We start from the raw sequence: 21,423 nt of genomic DNA, 5'->3' as shown, positions 1-21,423 counted from the left end.
TGTTATACATCACCAGGCAGATTTTATACACCACTTCATATGGTGTCTGAATACCACTTCCTTAAAAATGGAAGAGATTTGATCCTACATTTTTCACTCAGCAACATGCCATTGCTGACTGGGGCCTTCTTTAATGCTTATGAGCCAAGTATAAAGGGGTAATTTGCATATTAAACTTAAAAACCAGCATTGTGGTTTCAGGTTGGGATGAGAGAAAACATTTCAGATTGTAGACATTCCCAAAATCAATGTAAATCTATAGATTAACTCTCATAATTCACAATACAAACATGGCTGCTAGCAAACTAGATGTCTCTGTCTTTCCTCTGTGGAAAATAGAAGCTTTACAGTGCTAGGAAGCTTTTGATACTTCTGTTCTTCCAGTACTTCTCAGCTCTTCTTTGTAATTCATTACTGCAATGGAATTGCTTGCTTGTTAGTTAAATAATACAGCTCTTATCCAACTTGTGAAGATCTGCAATTTTCTGTCTGCCCCTATTGTGTTAAATTGTACTTTATCTCTTATTACTGTAGCATTTCCATTCTCTGTTGATCAATATGGTGCACTGTCATTTAAAGGGAATATTTTCACTGGAGTTGAAAAGGTTTTGTACAAGACACACAGTAATTTTCTTTTGAGGTGAATCATCTTTTCCTCTGCTTTGTTCTACATTATTTCTCTGGGTCTTCAGTTTGTAAAGAACTTTCTTAATATCAGTTTTTAAAGATATGTGAGACCTATTTCTATTACAGTTGAAACTGATTAAATGGTTAGAGATATAACAAACTTTTTCTAGTCAATTCTTCATAACTATTTTAACCCCCAATTTCATATAATCCAATATGCTTCTAGAAGAAATTTTTGTCTATAAAAAAATTTAATAATGGGGTCTTTAGGCCTCTCCATTTCCAGTTTCTGTTTGAATAAAATAGAATAAAAAATTAAAAGTGTTTGCTGTATTCAGTTAGTCATTTGTATGTAATTCTGTACTGGGGAATACAGGCCATCAAATACCTCTTTTGATCTGCCCTGCTCTCTTCTTATCTCTTTTTTTCCTCAGCTTTTTTTTTGCCATAAAGTGATGAGAAAGTTTTTTGACTTTTGTAACACAGCTAACTACAGCTTTCTAAATGTTGTTTCCAAATCTTAGTGAACTGACAGTTTCTCTGCTGGTAACCAGGGTGTCAAAGAGCACTCTCTTCCTTGCTCTTTCCTCTCAACATATATTTAAAAAGTCAGGACTGGATGCTGAAGCAGAAAGTACATTTTAAAATACTTTTCTTTCATCAGTAACAGTCAGAGTAATATATTTGGCTCCAGTTGTTGAAAAATATATAAGTCTCTGAATTAATTTTTTTTTAAACAGAAGAGGAAATATAGTTTTAGAGATGTCATGGAGAATTATTGTAGACTGCTGTTGATATATTATTTCTTCCAGTTTGTTGATCCTTAACAAATTTGAAAGGCTAGTATGTGGGCTCAGATATACATTTAAATCTACTTGAAGTTTCACAAAGTCATTGCTTTTAATGCTATGAGATTCTATGATTATGTTGATTTCCTATTTAAGGTAAACCAGAAAGATGCATCTCTTAAATATAAATTCATGCTGAAACCTATCAGGTCTGTCTGAGTTCCTCAGTCTTTCTTCTCTGATTAAAATCAGTGTTACTTATTTACTGTCAAGTAGTGCAAGGATTTCTTTTCCTGTTTAAGATCCTCTTTATTTTTTAAATATCTATAGTTTGTATGATATGATATGATGTTGTTTGGTTATACTCAGACTTGTTTTTTTTATTTATTTTTGCACCAGTAATTGTAGTAGTAGATTTTTGTCCCATCCATAGGCTGCAGCACAACTGAGAACTTGTAATAAGAGTTTAGAAACTCATCCTAGAATCCTCAGTGATCAAATGTGGTTCCAATACATAGTTCACCAAGAAAAAGGATGTTACTATCCATGTTTACTAAAGAAGATAAGGAAAAAAGGGTCTTTTTATCACTTGCAGCATTAAAATGTGATGAACGATGAAGCCCGGAATATAAAGGGCAACTTTATATCCCATTCACACTGGAGCATATATATGTGTGTGTGTGTGTGTGTGTGTGTGTGTGTGTGTGATACGTACTAAACCTTCTTATCACAGGCTCTGACACTTTGAGCTTCCATCCTCTGCATCCCAGCTTCCAGGGAAGGCAGAATGGAAACCAAGAATGATACCAAAACATAACTGTAGGTATTTCTGTATTTTACATTTTTTACATTGAATTTCAACTGCTGACATTTTCCTGTGAAACAAAATCCGTAATCTAAATTCACAAGCAAGAAATTGTAGATGATGTGCTTTCACCACGTATTCAAACATTCACCCATTATGTTTGTCCTCTGATTTGTCTAGCTTACCTCTTTCAAATCTCTGGTTTCATCCTGACAAGATTCTAAAGTCTATCTTCTACTTCTACTGACCTGTGCAAATACTCATAAAGTACAATGACTCTGGAACAGCTTTTTAAGGAGAGACTGAAACAAACCATTCTAGTTTTCTTTTAGGCTGTTTTTCTGATGTGAGCAACCAGATCTCTGTTGTGTCCCTGGTAGAGGATTATTATTCTCTACCAGTGTTCATCAGCACAATTGCATCAATCTTCTTTTCTCAACTTATGCAAAAGAATATTGGAAAATAAGAATTCTTTATTGTCACTTATATACCACAGACTTGCCAGAGACTAGAATTTGCAGTAAGGGATTAAGGCTATGCTTGTTAAATGATTGCTAGGATAAATTGGCAGGGTCTCTGCTTTTAAAGATAGGCTACTCATATACTAGCACCAGAGAATGGTTAAACCCAGGGAAAAGTGAGAACCTGGGTATTCCTTGATGTACAGAAAATACTGCTTTGCAGAATTGGCTCCTCTTCTCCTTCTGCCATCCCAAAAGAGCTGCAGAAAATGCTCCTTTTACAGGGAGGATTTCAACCTTGCAGCTTTCTCTAAATGCATAATTTCAAAACTGTAGATTTATTTTAGAGTAGATTTCCCGTGGGAATACAAAGCTGGAACAGACCTCCTGATTCACTGAGGTCATCCTCTGCTTTGTCTGCAGTCTCAGGCAGTCACATCACACACACTCTTTTAATAACTGTTTTAGTGCCATCCTAAAGCTGGATGCGCTTAGATCTTTTCTGTGTTAAGAAAATCTCCCCAAATGGTTCTTGTGCTAAAACCTCAGAATTTCTTGATTAAACAAAGTAAAAGCATTTGCAACTGAAAATCTGCTTTCATTACCTAGGCTGCAGAATTGATGGGTTCCCTGATTTCAAACTTTTCAATTTGTTTCCACCTCAAGCTGGGTCATTCCCATTCCCCTTATTCTTCCAGTGTTTGGCCTGGTGTCTCTAATTTCATATTGGTTCTTTCCTCTGTCCTGTAGTCTCTCTGATCTCAAATTTTCTTACTTGAGATAACTTATATATTTTTTGTTTGAGATGGCTTAAATATTTTCTGTAAATATTTTTCCATTTTGATGTGACTGGACTGTCAGATAGATAATAGCTAAATCTTTGACTACAAGCATTTGCTTTCAATCCCTTCAGCACCCCAGATGCTTTCTTAAACTTGGAATTACCACCACTGGCTCTGCCTCCATTCCACCCTCATGACTGCATCCAGAATTTTATAATTCAGCAAGACAGGGCAAGGAGTGTTTGAGCACATCAGGGCGTAAGGTGTGAAAGTGTTACATATGTGGCACAATAGAAAAGCCCTCGATAAGGACACAACAACCTATCAGCAACAAGAATAATAGAGAGTGGACCAGAAGATTTGACCAGATTTATCTCTTTGTGTCATTGTGACTCCTTTGTGGTTTTGTTTCTATGCTGTTTTGTTCCAGGGAAGGGAATAAGGAGGGCTGGCAAGAGGTCACAAAAGAGTGCTCAGTACAACCGGCAGTTCCTTTCAAAACCAGAAATACTCTGACTGAGGTGATGGCAGCTGGTGAGGAATTAGCTGATAAAAGGGAAAAGATGTAAACCCAAAGCACATCAAGCTGCAATCCAACACAAATTCTGAAATGCTCCCAGTGTCAGTCCCACAGTGCACAGCCCAGCACAGTCTGCAAGGCTCCTTCACCACCTTGTCTCCGTAATAGCCACTTTCCCTTAACCACAGTAGCAGCAACTCTGTTTGGCATACACTTAGAGTTTGTGTGAGACAATTGTGTAAATAACCAAATTGAAAATATATTTTTCCTTCAAATAAGCTGTGAAAAGACTGAGCTGTGTAGGAGATGAATGAATACAAGGGAGGCTTTGCCTTTTTGTGTACTTAATAGCATAGCAATCTGTGGGAGTCATGTTTTCTATCAGCTGAAGGAAATTGTATACATCTACTGCACACCATCTAGATGCAGGCATAGTTACAACAGATGATCCTTTAGAAGGCATCTATGTGTTCTTTAAATGTTCAATTATTTTGAGTGCTTATGGTAATTGCATGTCTCAGGTTCAGTTCTGCAAGATGAAGTACATTACAGTGCATGATTCAGTTTCTCAGAGTGCATTGCTCTAATATTTGAACATGGGAAAATGAGTTGCTGATTACTTCTCAGTCATTATGTCTGATTTTTAGGTTTTGTATATTTAATCATATCCCATTCATTTAAATACTCAAAATTACCTTGTGATTTAAAACATGCAGTCAGTTATGCTGGTTAGTGTTTAATACAGTGAACAAATCACTGCTTTTACATGTTACCATTTTTGTGATGCTTTATATCATGGCCAATATTCCCTCTAATTTTCCCTTAGTACTTTTCATTTTGAAGAGCTGCAAAACCTTATCAGAAGAACAATAATAATGTGGGGTTTTGTATCTCCTTCATTTTACAAGAGTAAAATAATGTGAAATCTCTTGGCATCATTCCAAGCAATGGTTTTTCTAGCATATGCATACCAATGAATATTTTATTCATCCAACATTCTTTTTGTCTGCCTTTAACTGCAGTAAGAATGACTGTAACTAGAAAACATATGCTACCCACATAATAGTTTCTTTATTTTTCTTGATCCTAATGTCAGTTAAACTTTAGAAATCTTCAGTTAGTGAACTAATTTTTCTAAACAAGTGTTCTGTTGAGAGCTGCCCATACAGATATAAGTTTGAGGTATTCTTCCAGTATTGAGCATTCCATGAAAATGCAGTTATAGTAGCTCAAATGGAACAGATTGAGTTCGGTTTTTTTAATCACCTGTTTCACAAAATTTTCACAATTCACCTCTTTCAAAACTCTCTATGTGCCTTATGATGTTGTGCCCTGTTAATTTTTTTTTTTTCCGAGTGACCACAGTAAAATCATAGAATCATAGAATCATGGAGTGGTTTGGGTAGGAAGGGACATTAAAGATCACCTAGTTTCAATTCCCTCTACCATGGGCAGGGATGCCATTGACTGGACCAGGTTGCTCAAGGCTCCACACAACCTGGCTTATAACACTTTCAGGAGTGGTGCACCCACAGCTTCTCTGGGAAATGTTTCAGTGCCTCACCACCCTCACACTAAAGAATTTTTTCCTAGTATCTGGGAAGAGCAGAAGACAAGCTGAGAGCCACCACTACTGACACACTGCTACCAACTCTGATTGAACAGTTCTGTTCAATAGGCAGCCCTGTTACAATATAATGCACAGATCTCTGTGCCCACAGGAAAGATCAGGTGACCACAAAACCCTCTGGTTGTTACGTAGCATGTATACACATTTTCTCTGTGTTTTGAAGGGGAAGGATGGTGACTTGGCAGCAGAGAGTCCCATCCACATGAAGATGCTGGGGAATTACCCTGGTTTTAAATCATTGGGAGTGGAACAAGACAGTAGCACCACCAGTTAGCCTGGACTCTTAGGGAGGGCACACAATTTTCTCAGATGATATCTACAGGAACAGCAGTAGGGATTTGTCTATTTGCAGCACATGGAAGGATCAGGCTTGTCTAAACTGAAGGAGTGAACAGCAATTTCATTAAATGGTTGCATGATCAATGTGTTTGTCCTGCATGCCTTGTCCGTTGATTACAAAAGTAATTCACTTCCCAAAATGACCAGAGATGCAACACTAAACTATTTGACCATTCCATTCCTTAATTATATGACATCAAAGCATCTTGAGCATTACGTGTAATAACTATAATTCTCTTTTGAGGCCTGGTGCCATGACATCCTACTGCATCACTGTCATGCTAGGTGGGCTCTTCTCTAGGAAAGAGAGTCCCCAGCAAGTGATCTGTGATGTATTTTTGTCATGAGACAAGCTAACCCCACCCAGAAGCAGTCTGTGTCTCAAGGTATTACCAACAGGAAACATTGCATTGTACCTGCTCCACAGGTGAGCAGCCCAAGTCGCTGCTCAGGTGGTAACCTCTTCCACCCCCAAGTACTCCCAATAGGACTGAGCAAAACATAATCTGAGCCTCAGAGCTTTTGCTGCAGAGCCCTGTCTGATCCCTGAAACCTGGACATTCTTGCAGCCAAGTGACTTTTCTGTAGGGATATGAAGGACATGCTTGCAGCGCTGGTAGCATCTCATCATTTGAAGGACTGGGCAATCCATGGAAAAGACTATCCATGATATGCAATTCTCAGTCTCACATTAGATGCCTGCCAGTGAATTTAAATGACCACCTACACAGAAAAGCTGTCCAGCTCTTCACACTCTTTTCTCTATCGTCTGCTGTTTTTCAGAAGGCCAACCTATCTCTGTGCCAAAAACTGCTCTGGATCCCCATGCTTACACTGATACTTCTGTTCTCAACAAAGTTACACCATTTCCTTTTGAAGAGTCTCTGAACAGACTCACCAGGAATTTCCCCACCTCCCATGACCTGGAGGACCGTAGCTCCCTCCGTAGGGATCCCAGCTGTCTGACAAGCTCCTCACAGGGACCAGTCCTCTAGGAATCATCAATATTTGCCAGCAAAACACCACTGCGGAAAAATGAGACCACATAACACAAATTCCTGATACAGAATACACAGTAAAATACAATCAACATGGTGAACCTGGAAGAAAGTGGTCTTCTCCATTGCAAGAGCTAAGAAAGGGAGCAGACTTGTGCTGCAGATAGAGCTGAGCTCACCCTGCTATGAGGAAATGTAAGAGGATCACTTGGCTTCTCTTTGCCAGTATCTGATGAGGATGAGACCGTGAAGACAAAGAAGATTATGTCAATTAAAAATCTGTTTCCTGATACTATGGCAGCCAAAATTTTGGAAAATGTAGTTGGAACAGCCTGAAAATACATGAAACAAACAGATGCAAATACTTCAAAGCAAAATAGAAGTGTAAAAGTTGATACCTCAATTAAAAAATAAAATTCACTTCATGAAGCAGAATTTATTATTGTAGGTTTAGAAGTTGAACCTGAAGGGTCTATGATTTTGTTCATAAATATAATAGAAAGGTATCTTTTGTGTATCCTCTTAAAAGAGAATTTTTTGGAAATAGATTTTTTCAAAGTAATGCTGTGTTGCTTTTTCCTACCTCTTCTGTAGAGTATCTGAAGTTGTGGATTTATTACTAAGTACATATTGCAGAGCAGGCAGATCCCCATAAACATGAAATCCATTTCTATGTGTAATCATGAATCTTAAAAGCAGTATCTTTATCAGCAAGAAAAGTAAAGCAAGAAAAGTAAATGAGGACTCATTCTGATTTTGTGTATTTGTGCCTCATCTTGTTTCCATTGTGTTGTTTCTTTTCTCCTCTACATATATTCTCATCAGAGAGTTATTGTCTCTACCTATTTTTGTTCTCTAAATGCCACCAAATGTTTAGAGGAAGGATGAAAGCACAGAATAAGATAGGTTTGTTGGCTAGTCAGCTAGTGACAGGTATTGACATGATTCCCAGTAAAAATTTGAGAAGCTGGAACAGAAGATGAGGTGAAGATTCTCTGGGGATTTCACAGAGGAGAGCATAGCTTCACACATGCTGTGTAGCCTGTGCCCCACATACAACCCCCTGTGGGATACAGGAAAGGCTGCTGAGGAAAAATGGCAGTCAGGAGCAAGATGCTACAGCTGCCACATTAATTCATGGTGCCTGAAGCTCCAAGCCTAAAGGAGGCAGTTGGAAAGAGGGCCAGTGGGCCAGATGAGTCATCTTCTCAAAGGCTGGATTGAATCATAGACTGTGGGCTGAGTGTTCCAGGCCACTGAAGGCTGGATCAGTTTTAGCTTAAAAGAAAGAGGCCAAAATGGATATTTATGAAGTCAAAAGTATTGGTGTTTTTGAATGAGTCACCTGCTTGGTGGAGATGGCAAGGGTGAAGTGATTTTAGTAGTGCTTCCTCACTAGTGTAGAGTGGCTTCAAGCCAAGCTGGGCACATCCCTGAGGTCAGTTTATGTCTGTATTTTCAGTGCCTTTTCTGAATTGAACTGCTCTGAACCCAGATTTGCCATGTCTGTCTCCAAAGTTTTATCTGAAATTTTTTATCAGTCAACATATCTGGCCTTTGAGTCTTAACTTAATAGAACACTGTTCAGTTAAAATGTTTTATAAACAATAAACTTTTCAGTTGTTTACTAAGCCAAGTACAAATCACATTTTATATTAAAGTGACAGATGACAGAAGTGAACATGCCAGGAGTGCAATTCTTGCACGGTAGTTGTAGATTTGTTTTCTTGCTGTCCTTCTGTTGACCTTATGGTTTTCTAAATCCATTGTCCAATGATCTTTGTTAATGTACAGATCAAAATATCATCCAATAATGTACATTGGAAATGATAATTGCAGGTATATCATATTGCATTCTCCTTGAGGAAAAAAAAAATGTAGTGACATTCTCAAATGTCATGAGCATAATTAGAGTGTTTGTTTTTCCTTCCTCTATGAATAGAAAAAGGTTTCATCAGAACAAACTGTTTCTTACTGTTTGTAATTGAGATCTGTAAATCGCATCACATGCTTAGTAGGACCATCCCATTAATTCCTTGGACAACTAGGCCAAATATTAGTATCAGTTTATTTATATTTACTTGATTGCATTTGAAACTAGAATCTAGCTTTTGTACCACTTCATTTTCTCAAGACTGGCTAAATAAACCTAAGTTCTATACAGTAACACTAAGAGGAAATACTTGGTCTTGCTAAAGTAGTTCTTCACCCACATAATGCTGGGAAATCTGCAACAGAAGTAGTGTAAATACTTTGATTCACAGTATTTGTACTTCAGAATTTGAAATCATTGTTTTTGTTCAAGGCTTCACCAAAGCCATGGTGCTCTTCTGAAGATGTTGCCCTCATAACTCTCTAGCCCTCAAAACACCCACACCACCACCAGCTGTAGCAGAGACAAAAGGAGACTTGTTCTCAAAAAAATACCCTGGTGTAACACCCCAACCCTGGTTGGGGTGTTTGACTGCTGCTGTAGTGAGAGGAGCATTCCACATGAATACTTCACCAAAAGCCGAGGATTAGCACATGAACATGGATTTTGAGAACACAGGGACTGTCAGTAGGTTCATGATACAGGGAAGAAAGTTGGGTAGCTACAAAATTATGATGATTATGATGACACGTGCAAGTCATCAAAGGTGCAATGGGCCCTGACACTTACTCATAAGCAAGTGAGATGCAGGGAACACTCTCTCTATTTGACATAAAATCCTTTCAAAGAAACTTTTCCTCTGATTTACCTAAAAAGTCTGTAGGAGAAAGTGGATGCAGTGTGACATTGGAAAATACAGTTTCAGCCCAATACCCAACTTACTTTGCATGTGGCTACTGCTCAAATAAGAAAAAAAGAGTGTCATGAGCCAGCTGGACACATCTTTTGCCCATCTGTTCCATATTTATTTATTTTTTCAACATTTGATTTACTGTTTAATCTTTATATTTCTTTTATTTGGTACTCAGGGGAGAACTACAAAAAATCATCCATGTCTCCTTCTGTTCCAGTCACCCTGGAATTCCCACAGTCAAACATGGCTGCAAAACCAAGTGCTAGCTCTGTCACCAAGCAGACTAACATTTTATTTGATTATAACACCTTCAATAACCATATATTTCCCAGCTACCTTTACATAATCATACAACAGTAGCAGAATATTACAATGTCTAATTTGACTTGGGAACATTCTGTTTTCCTTTCAAAGAATAAAGAAGTTTCTAATAGATGAACAAATAGTCATAATTCTAAACCTAGTATAGGAGCAATCCTAAATTCTCAAACTCTTTCTTCACTTCCTGCTTTGAAAGACAAGAAACACAATGTGTTTATTCTTGGAAAATTTAAAAAAATGAAGGGAAGAACTGGAAGGAAATTAATCCTACTGCTGAATGTGTCTCATAGGATGTTCTTCTCAGTTCTGATTTAAGTCAGTCATTGCATCTCTGGGAATTTTCAAGGCTGCTAACCTGCTTTGGAAAGCAATTTCACTGATGCATTCTCAATAAATTAGTTCTGTTCTTAAAAGAGAGTTTATTCATACTTGCTAATATTTGTATTGTATCTCTGCTGTTGCAGGGATACAAGTAAAGATAACTGGGGGAGGAAAAGAGTTATCAAGTGATCATAACCTTAATAAGCATTTAATGAATCAAGAGTACCCCTTACAACCACCCCTCCTGGCAGCACAGAGAGTTAGAGCCAGACCAGCTTGTTCTTACCTAGAACAGCTAAATCCTAAGTACTCAGGCTGCAGTTTTGAAGACCACAGCTACTCAGTTCTTGCCTGCTGCACCAATTTCTATTATATGGGTAAGAAATTGCCTGTACACAAAACAATAGGAAACAACCCACTTCTTGTCTGTAATCCTACTGTCACGCTCATGATGCCAGTTCTGCTTTTGCAATTTCACTTGGGATTGTAAATATTTCTTGGAAAACTGCAACAGTCATCCCAACAGAGCAAGAAGGATGATGGAGTTTACACCAACCATGAGCACAGTGCAGGAGGTAGCCAGAACAGCAGGTGCACCTGCTGTCACCATATACTGCGTGAGTAGCATGAATTCATAACTACCAGTAGGATACAGTTCCTTTTGGTTATTTTTTTTTATTTAAAACATAGTTATTGAAATCATAATATCCAGTTCATTTTTCTATGAAGAACATAGGGCTACAGAACAATCCAGGTTTCCTGCATTTCATGTTGTGCAAAACAAGGTGTATTGTACTTTACTACTGCTGTTTGCCTGTTTTCCAAAATTTAGATTTATGATTATGTTCAGTACCAGAGATGTCACATATCTGTAAACAATGGTCACACTACAATAAATTTTGGATTGAGCACCTCTCACTTAAAAACATCTGTTCACGTGTGTTTCCTAAAAGTTTGCATGGCATCTATTTCATTAAATCTCTTCGGTTCAGTACTTTCTATTTTTTTGGACTGCAATCACTTTCAGAAAGAGAAGACAGAGAGTAGCACTGACTAGGAAAAAAGCCAAGATAAGCTTTTTAGTAACAAACTCAGTGCTCCTGAGATGCATGGGAGCAGCAGCATATGTACAACCAGCAGAGAGGGCAGCCTGCAGAGCTTTGGCAGGACTGAGCTGCCCTGTCGGATATGCCAGTACCAAGAGGCTGAAAATGTCACTGAAGATAATTGGCCAAGAGAAACAGTGCTAAGACAATTCCTAACCTATGCAGAGCCTGACAATAAAGAGATTAGAGCTGGAGGAGCTGGGCAGGACAGAAATGGTTATAGGGCATGTGTACAGTCCTGTAGATCTTGAGAATGCTCTGAAAATGTTTAGATATTTTTGGCAAGTGCTTAGGGCCAGAATCAGTCCCACTCTAAATTGTGTCATCTGCCTGCCAGTTGTACACAGCAACATGCAGGAGACATAAGGTTGGGCTCTCTAGGACCCTACTGATGAAGCCAGAGGTGAGTTCCTCTGATCCAGCTTTATGCCTCTTAGCTGATCACTGTCAAAAGAGCAGAGAATGATTTCAAGAAGTTATGGTTTTCTCCATCTGGTTTCATAACACAAAGTCACATGATACAGTCAAGGATCTGTTTGGGGATAGAAAAATTATTTTTGAAGTAAACATCTTAAACATTTTACTGGTAAAGAGCCAACATTATTTTTATTTGTCTATGGCCCAGGAGTTAATAACACATAATATTTAATCATCAGAAAGCACTTTTGCAATTAACTTCATTTGGAACAGTATCTGGCTTTTTAACACTGATTTTGCACTTCATTGGGTTGATTGTTACCTTGCTATAAAAGGACCACTTTATATAAGCATTTTATGTATGATTGTTATTGTTAAAGACAAAGCAGAATTAAAAGACTTACCCCACTATAGCTGCTACAGGTAACTAAGAGAAACTACAAATAGCTGCAAAGAGTCACAGCATAGTTTGGGTTAGAAAGTACCTTTAAAGGCTGCCTAGACCAACCCCTCTGCAATGAGCAGGGACATCTTCAACTAGATACAAGCTGACCTTGAACACTTCCAGGAATGGGGCATCCACAGCTTCTCTGGGAAACCCATTCCAGTGCCTCACTATAAAAAATGTCTTCCTTATATCTAGTCTGAACTCACCCTCTTCTTAAATCGCTTCCTCTACATCCACCCCAACTTTCCTGCTGATCTGTATGACCCTTGTCATGAATACAAGCATGACTGCATTTGATGCAAAGTCCTGGTATTCTCTTGATTCTATATTAGGATCCAGCACCATAGGGTGAAAGAGAAAAAAATAAAAAACCTGGAAGAAAATAGTTCTTCCATACAAAGCCAGTGCCTTTGCTTCTCTCCCCAGATGTCCCTCACAGACCGGCCTAGGCAAGGCTGATTTGTAGTACCAGTGAATCACCCTGAGCTCAGTGGCAGAGTTTAATGTACCTGATGATAATTTAGATAGCTAAATCTCCTGCACCTGCTTTAGCCAACTGTGTAGGAGGTATGAATGCAGGTGCAGGGAGAAAAAGCATCAGATTTTACTCCATGCATTGTTCTTGATATCATTAAGGGGAAAAAGTTGTATTATGAGTTTTGTTATAATACATTCATTAAAGTACACAGACACACCCCTGGAAGAATGGAAACAGTGATTAGAGAGGGTACAATGACAGAATCACTGTAATAAAAAATACCTAATTTATTAATACCTTTAAAATATCCTGACTAAAGCTCTACTTATATGATCAGATTATGTTACTAATTTAATAATTTCTGTCCCAGGCTGTGTTTACTCATGTACAGGAGCATTTTTGGGATCACATTCTTTTGGAAGCAGAGCCTTTATGCTATGTGAGTACACAAATAACTAAGAGTCACTCTGTCTCTGCAGGCAAAAATCAGTGTAATAGGATATGGGAAAAATTGGGAGCTTGGAGACACTGTTTTTGAAGAGAGACAAGCCCCTGTCTTCTCCAGAAGATGAGTATGCCACATCCCTGAGCAGGTTGTATGGTGGCTGGGAACTCCAGGACTTAATCTTATGTCTCTCCTGCTTCCTCTCCTGTGTGCCAAGAGCTATTAGCCACACATGCACAAACAAACCAGGAATAGTTACACATGCTTTTAAAAAGCTTGTGCTTGAATTGCTTCTTAAAAAGGCATATTTATACAGTCAATCAAAGCCAACAATATCTCCCAGCCAGTCAGTTGCACTCACTATTTCTTGTAAAATACAGCCTAAATATTCCCCGACTGTCCCCACAATGGAGGGTTGCTGATGGAAGCTCCTTGCCCTTGCACTCTGCTTTCTGCTCCATTTAGGCAATATTAGAAATGTTATGCTCCATCTTGTCAGTGGGCTGATCTTTCTACAGAGGCAATGGCATTCCTCTTTCATGCAACATGAAGTCCGTGTTCAGTGTTGGTGGAAAGGGAAAAGAAAGTTTCAGGTGCAATAATTTCCCATACAAATCCACTCACACATCCAGTGCACTAGAGCTCTCTGTGGCTGTATCCTGCAGAGTGCTTTGTGCTGAAGAGCATCCTTGTGGGGTCTCCTGGGCTTCTGAAACATCTGCTGCACTTTGATTTTAAAATCCTTTACTGGGAAGTAATTGAAAAGTAAAGAATTCATAGGCAGGAAAACACTGAGCAGTTGTCAGGACATGAGAGAATCACAGCAGGAATTGACTGAAAGTTTGATTAGGCTCTTTAGTCTATAGATGTAGAAACTGGCTAATTAATACTGAGTGGTGATATAGATTATTTAATTAGCAGTCTCCAATGAACTGCAGCTGCTGAATTTTGGACTGGAGCTTTTTTCTGACAAAATAACATTGCCTTTCTTTTTTAGCTCTTAGAAACAGAGTTAAGAAAAACTAGATTTTAGTGCAAGGTTGCAGAATAGCAATTCCAGGGAAATAAGTCTTCTCATTATTGAAAGCACTACAGTGCAACCTCTACCAGTTGCCCTGAAAATGTGTCTAACACTGCCATGGAGTAGCACAAGGTGTTGAGTGGGTGTTTTGTACTACTTGCTTATTAAAACCTTAGTCTTTGCTCAAACTTCCACAAGGTCCCCCAATTAGTGACAATTGTGGTGATGGTTTTGACCATGTGGATGCTTTTCCTCCAGGAATTGGGGTCCCACTGCAGGTTTGAAAGGAGTCCCAAGAATAGCATCTCTGAGTTCAGTTTAAATTATATATTTGCTTTGTATTAAAATCCTTCAGATACCAATTTATGAAAAATATATAATGAGGAAAACATGGATAAAAAACAATACCTAAATATATTCTGGTCTTTAAGATAGCAATAGAAATTGCTTTTTAGAAAAGAGAGAAGTTAGAGAGAGCAGTTAATATTAGTGACAAGCTGCAAATGTGAGATAATTTTACTCAAAGCCATTCCTATCACAAATTATTACTTAAATTACTTGTCTGTGTTCTAAAAGCCATTTGGACCATCCATAACTAACTCTTAGTGCATATTGGTATCAGTATCTGTTATTATTAAAATAAATCAATCCTCTAATGATATTGTTGAAAGAACTCTTTGCATTTCAAAGAGGCTTTGAGCAGTGTTACTTGGGTTATTTCTGAAGTTAACACATGTAAGAGATGAGCATTTTCATAGAGACAGAATAAGCTGGGGTGCAATTTTGTCTCCATTGTACATGTTGGGAAATGTAAAAATGAGGGAAGACTGGGAACCTTCAGAGGTTTAAAAGGTTTAGAAGCTTTTGGCTTGACATCATTAGCAAATTCTTATTCATACAAATTGAATAGAAGGAAAATACAGAAACAGACTGGAAGAAAACTCCTGCATACATGTGTGCTGATGTGAGTTGCAGAAATCAGGAATGGCAACACTGGAGACACAGCTCAGTCTGAATGGCCCATAAGCAATTCCCACTGGATGAGTGAGACCAGACTGAAGTAAGTTACTCCTGTCACCAAATTTTGGTGGTTTTGATGCTTATCCCTTGAAGTTTCAGACCTCTAAGCATGGACTGGGATGTGGTATTGCTGGCAGACAAAGAGGGATATTTATTTTTTTTTTATTAAGGCAAAATTGTTAGTGGAACATTCTTAATCAACATTTGGCCATATGTTCTGAGAAAGGCAACAGAGAGGTTCAACTATGCAAGTACAAAGTGTTTGAGAGACGATTCTCAAAACAAACTTATTCATCCCTGGATCTCCCCTGTTCTCTCAGTCCAGGAGCCTCATAGCAAAATTATTCTTGTAAAACACAAATGTCATCCTAGCTGCAACTGCTGTGATTGAGGACAAGTAACCAGAACTTGGATCTTTAGACCAAAGGAAAAAGGCCTCCCTACTTTCCACTTCAGCTTGAAAGCAGGATGTCCTATTTGTTGAATAGGTAGGAACATCAGTGATAGCAAGAAGAAGGTGAGACCTATGTCAACACACAGGGAGAAATGCTGAACTTCTCTTACCCCTTCTTCTCTTGTATTTTTCTCTTTTTGAAACAGAAATTGCTCTGAAAAAAAGGGTAGTTTAATGAAATTGGGCCTTCTCACATTCACATCACATACTCCCTTGGCATTTCAACTAAATTTGGCTCAGGTGGTTGTTCAGATTGTCTATGCAACTAGTCAAAATAGTAACAGCTGAAAGGGAAAGATGAACAAACATTTGTTCTGCAATAGCTGTACTGTGGGAGGATGATTCAAAGCCCCAATAATACTTTTTTTTTCTAAGTATTGAGGGATACCAGATATTTTCAGCTTTTGAAACATTTCCATTCTTCATCCTTCTGTTGGATTAATGGTTTGTTTGATTTTTTTCTCACAGGTTGTTCTGAAAGAAGTTGTGAGATGTGTTTTTCTTCAGAAAATATAAAATCTATCAGAGCAAAAGAAAATTGATGCTTCCACATATCCGTTAGGTGAACTGGTCAAGTAAGTGGATTTATGCTCTGTTAGCAGAGAAATTGAAGTTCTATTTTAATTCATTGCATACAAACTTCTGCTCTACTAGGACGGACAGTTCTTCACACAGAATCAGTTTTACAGTTCAGTCTATGCCTGAGAAAACCATAAATTTGGTTTTTTGGGCAGCAAAATATATGTTCAGTCCTTCTGCTATATTATACCAACCTCTTTGAATGAAACTACTAACTAGAGTTTTGTCACTGTTTTTCTCCCAGGTACAGCCATCCCAATGGGAAAATTCTGTCACATATCAGCACTTCTGGACTTCTCACACTAGATGTTCTCAGAGACATGCTCAAGCTATTATTCTTAACCAGAAGGAGATCTCTTCCCACCTCATCTCATAGTGACCTCATGTTTATGCTCTTGTCCCCACCAGATCCTTTCACTGATCTAATGCTTAAAGACCTCTCTCTTGAGACAATCATGAGAAGCCAGAGCAGCTGTTTATTCTCTGATGTGGATTTTGATGGGATGGAGTCAAGTCCAGGATGTTAAGAAAAAGCTGGGAACATGCATTCATGCTAAGTTTAGGCCCATTGTATGAATGTACATGGAAGTGAAATCATTGTCATCTATTAGACATGAAGACAGCATCTCTGACTGAACTGCAAAGTATCAGACTGGGAGAGTGTTTCAAGAAAGTAACTTCTGCTCTGTTTTTTTACTCTTCTTGAGGAATGCTCATGTACTTCTATTAGTATTCTGCATTTACTTGTATCTAAGGTGTGCAACAGCCTAAACACAGCAAAGGTGAAAATCACAACCTGCTCAAGAAGAAAATTATACATTGAAATTTGCTTCTACCAACACACCAGAAATTTCCAGTGGTAAATCTTGCCTACAGAGTTTTTGAAGATCTGACTCACAGATATCACTCCCTCCTTAATCGTTAAGCAATCTGACCACCAAGCCTCTGGCTTAAATTCTGTCTTGAGGCTGGTGTAGCTTAGTCTTCTCAGTGTTGATACAGAAGATGCAGTTTTATCTTCATCTCAGAAAGGCTCCTATCTCCTTATATCCTATTTGATCTCTCTCCTTGGAAAGGGAAGGCTGTAGGTACCTTGATCAACAAAATCTGAAATAAGCAGCTGGCAAGAAAAGAGACTAGAACTCTAAGACTGAAAAAGATTCACACTCTGGGGCAGTCAAGAATGCAAGGCATTTTACTGTGTTTAGGACAAACGGTGTGCTGAGCATGTGTTTCAGATACTTAATGTATACTAACAAACTATTTTAAGGAAAAATATTGTAGCTATTTTCTATACTTAGAAGCTAGTCAGAGTGCACTGAAGATAAAGAAAAAATGTTCATGGACTTTGTAGGCCTTTGGTTCATGCTCTTTCAGGATACCAGACATCAAAACAACTGGTTATGTTGTGTTTTAACTGTGCCTAGTGCCAAGGATTTCTTCCCTTCTAAGATTTTTTTGGAGTTTTTCTCCTTTTAAAATAAAGTCATAGAGGGCATGATTGGAATGAATTTCCCCTTCTCTAAAACAGACAGTCTACTACATAATATAAAAGACTTACTCAGAGTATATGGTAGGTTTCTCATGTGCTGAGATGCCAGGAAGGTTATAAAGAAGGCTGTAGTATAGGGAAGTCTGGAGGTGAGTTGATGTGTAGAGCAAACAAGAACACTATTCCTTCCTGAATCAAAGCTGTGTTTCATTTTCACGTCTTGACCTAACTTATCTTCTCAACAAAGAGAGGAGGAATGGAATATAAATCATTAAAAACTTCTGCCTTCACTACCACTGAGAGTGTAGGGGAAAAGCCTTTGAACATGTCTCTGAATGACAGCTGTATTTTTCTGAAGCTCCCTCAGATCTGCAGAGCAACAATATTTAGAAAAGTCCTGAGAAAACACCTCAGAAACATTTTGCCTAAAGTTGCAATGGTTAATTGTGCTAGCATATAGGTCTGAAAAAATTCCTTCCCAAAGCAAGCAACATTTCATGTCAGGTTTTTGTAATATCTATAGTGTGTTCCTTACATATACAGTTGTCACTCTGGACACTATCAAAATAAGCTTTTTAGGGAATTCTGGTAACCCCATTAGATAAAGGAATTGGAAGGTATATTTTGTTGTGATGAATTTCATTTTGCTGGTTAAGCCCTGCCATGCACTCAGTTCAAGGACATTGCAATTGTTCAAAGAGGATATTTTTTGGTTATTTAACTTTGAAAACACCACTAAATTCACAAGTATTTTTTCTCTATCTTGACATAAATGCACACCCATGTATGTGAAGATGTATTTTCATAGAATACTAGACACTTTTATAGAAAAGCAAGCTAGACATATTGAACTCCATCAACAATGATTCCAGTAAAAACAAAATATAAATCAAGTTCACTTCTATTTTTTGCCTATGTCCAGCTATTGCATGAGTTGGACAGAATGACAGTATGTAGCACTTATTAAACCCATACTTTGCTTGATATCAAAGAAAATTGCCTTATGCAACAAGAATGTTTCAGGAAAATCTTGATGGTTTTATCAAGAAGCAAAAGAAATTGTAAGCCATTTGCATCCATCCTCACGCTGATAACACATACCTGTATCTTGTTACAATGACAGTACCTAAAACAGAAAATTAAATATTAACTCAGAATAAACTGGGCCTGAAATAAAACACACTTGCAGCAAGCAACTTGGATCTCTGTCTTGCTCCATAAGGTTTCAGGTTTTGCTAGGTGACTATATAGGCACCTTTTAAATTTCATGTGCATTTCATCTAGTGTCTGTGGGAGTAGAAAATAAGTGTTTCAAGTCACTTGGTTACCTCTGAGAGGTTTTTTGTTGAGAAATTAGCCTTGTATTTATGGGCAGTTTACAGTAGCAAGGGAAAATGTAGAGATAATTTAGTTGGCAAATCAGGAAAGAGAAAGCCTTGGACAAAACTGATTGGTCTACTCAGTGTAAATTAACAAGCACAGTTAATTTAGTATGTGGCATAACACAGTATACAGCACTTCTAGCTTGTTGATGGTGAAACATTTCTACTAATTAGAAAAATCAAACTTTCTAATTACAATTAATGTAAATAAAATGTACACATATCACTTTGCAGGAGCAAAACATCCTGGGTAAAATTCTGAAGAATTCTGAACATAAGTTGTTCTTAGTGTGATTCTGTTTATGATGCCTTGGTTTACCAACTGAACTACATGAAAAATACATTTGACCAGAAATTGCATAATTTCTTCCCTGAACATGACGTTAAAACTGAAAGGTTTCACCTGATTAAAAAAATAAAATTCAAAATAGGACACAATTCTATTACAAGACCTTGCAGTTCATCAGGAAGGAAAGGGAACATGTCACTAAAGTCATCCCATTAGAAACAGGACATGGTTTGACTCAAGAAACAGATAATTTGAACTGCAAAGAATTAATGTTTTAATCTCTGAATTACACGTATATTGAGAGTGATAGGATTAGAGCTTCTTTCTAAGAATGGTGTTAGTTTTCCTGTTATTAATGGAATTAATATTGATATTAATGGTATTTGCAGGCTCCTGTTCAGGACTAGAGCTTTGTTACACCAGATGCTACAAACACACACACAGTGCTAGTGGTCCCTCAGTTCAAATTAGGCTTCTTCAACCCTTTGCTTATAAGCATATTACTTTTCTTGTAAGTCAGCCTGTTCCTCAAGACAGAAATAATTTTATTTTTAGGAGGTCAGAGTCAAGCTCTTATCTGAAGATGTGTCAGTAAAAGTTTTTCACACATTAATCTGGTTAATATCAAATTAAGACCAGATCTACCACACCACAGAGCTCACTAAAAAGAATCTTTGCTTCAGTCTGGGTTAATGTCAGAAATTGCGTAAGACTGGCTTGCACTTAACAATTTTGCTAACAATACCTCTTGCCTGTTTCATTAGGAAAATTATTAACCAAACTCCATAATTAGTTTTTATCATTCCTTTCCCAATTTAAGTTCATCTGTAAGAATAAACCACTTGAATGTTAGAAAAATACAACTACAGTTTTGATTAGTAAGTTTGTTTAAATACAAGACCAAAGCATAATCGTTGTTGGTTAAATAAATATTGTGGCCTATTCATGGAATTAACAGAGAAACTGAGTGAAGTTTTATATTCTTTTGAACCAAAAAGAAAAATGTATACTTCTTTCCATTTTGTTTCCACAAGTGTGAATATTCTCATTCCCCCACAGTGGCGAGTGCAGGCATGGAGAAGCTGGTGCTTGCAGCTGGAATGCCTACATGCCTAAAAATGTTGCTGCCAGAACAACAGTTTATTTTCTCAGATGAGAAGATGGAGGGAGCAGATTTGAGCCTGACTAACTGCTGACTAACTCCCAGCATAATTTAAAAGCTCAGATTAAAGCTTTTTACTTATAAAATTAAATGGCTGCAGGGCCAATGATTATGAAAATGGGAGGAATCGGGTAGAACGTTTTGAAAATGCAAATGCGACAGAAAGAGGCCTGCAGGTGGCTGAATTATTTTGGAAGGCCTGTTGTAATAACCACTAGAGCTGGGACTAGGCTGCAAGCATTCAGGTCTGCCAGACCTGTTTTCTGAGTTTCATGGATTCTGTAAGGTAAATAAACAGGAAAAGGAACCGAGAGAAGAGGTAGAACTAGAAATTATGCAGGAAGGCTGAATATATCTGCCACCCTCTCTGATGCCCTTCAGACAGCAGTCCACAGGAGGCAGCTGCCTTCAAAGCCTTGCAAACCATTTAGAAACAGCTCTCGCTGGAACCCTGCTTCTCTTTCCTTTGTGTACTTTCAGTACACTCGGCTGAAAAAGTAAATGGCTTCAAATAATGGCCTGGAGTTGGCTAAAGTTCTAGAAAAAATGCTGGTAAAATAATACTCAGTGCTGAGCAAATGTTTAAACACAGAACATAAAATTAGGAAATGCTCTGTTTGTAGTCAAGCATTACAAAATCCATTTAATACGGTTGCTGTGGTAAGGCAAACTTGGGTGTCTAAGAAGACAGTAATGAAAGCTAAAATTTTACATACAAACTAATTAGCCAACATGGGAGTAATAAATTCCAG

The 21,423-nt window shown here is 37.9% G+C and overlaps 2 long non-coding RNA genes across 2 annotated transcripts; one reads left to right on the top strand and one right to left on the bottom strand.

Annotated features, from left to right (window-relative positions):
* Positions 1 to 10,785: 10,785 nt before the first annotated feature.
* Positions 10,786 to 12,844, bottom strand: LOC147654819 (uncharacterized). The gene is made up of 3 exons (XR_015282542.1): positions 12,455 to 12,844; positions 12,306 to 12,348; positions 10,786 to 12,016 (listed from the first exon to the last, which is right to left on the bottom strand). It is a non-coding gene; the product is annotated as an uncharacterized LOC147654819 (long non-coding RNA).
* A 3,222-nt stretch (positions 12,845 to 16,066) lies between these two features.
* On the top strand, positions 16,067 to 20,466 carry LOC147654818 (uncharacterized). The gene is made up of 2 exons (XR_015283196.1): positions 16,067 to 16,342; positions 16,591 to 20,466. It is a non-coding gene; the product is annotated as an uncharacterized LOC147654818 (long non-coding RNA).
* The last annotated feature ends 957 nt before the right edge of the window (positions 20,467 to 21,423 follow it).

This window comes from Cyanistes caeruleus, chromosome 2 (assembly GCF_971803275.1).
Source record: "Cyanistes caeruleus chromosome 2, bCyaCae1.hap1.1, whole genome shotgun sequence".
NCBI classification, from domain to species: Eukaryota; Metazoa; Chordata; class Aves; order Passeriformes; family Paridae; genus Cyanistes; species Cyanistes caeruleus.
This window is presented reverse-complemented; position numbering and strand designations above follow the sequence as displayed.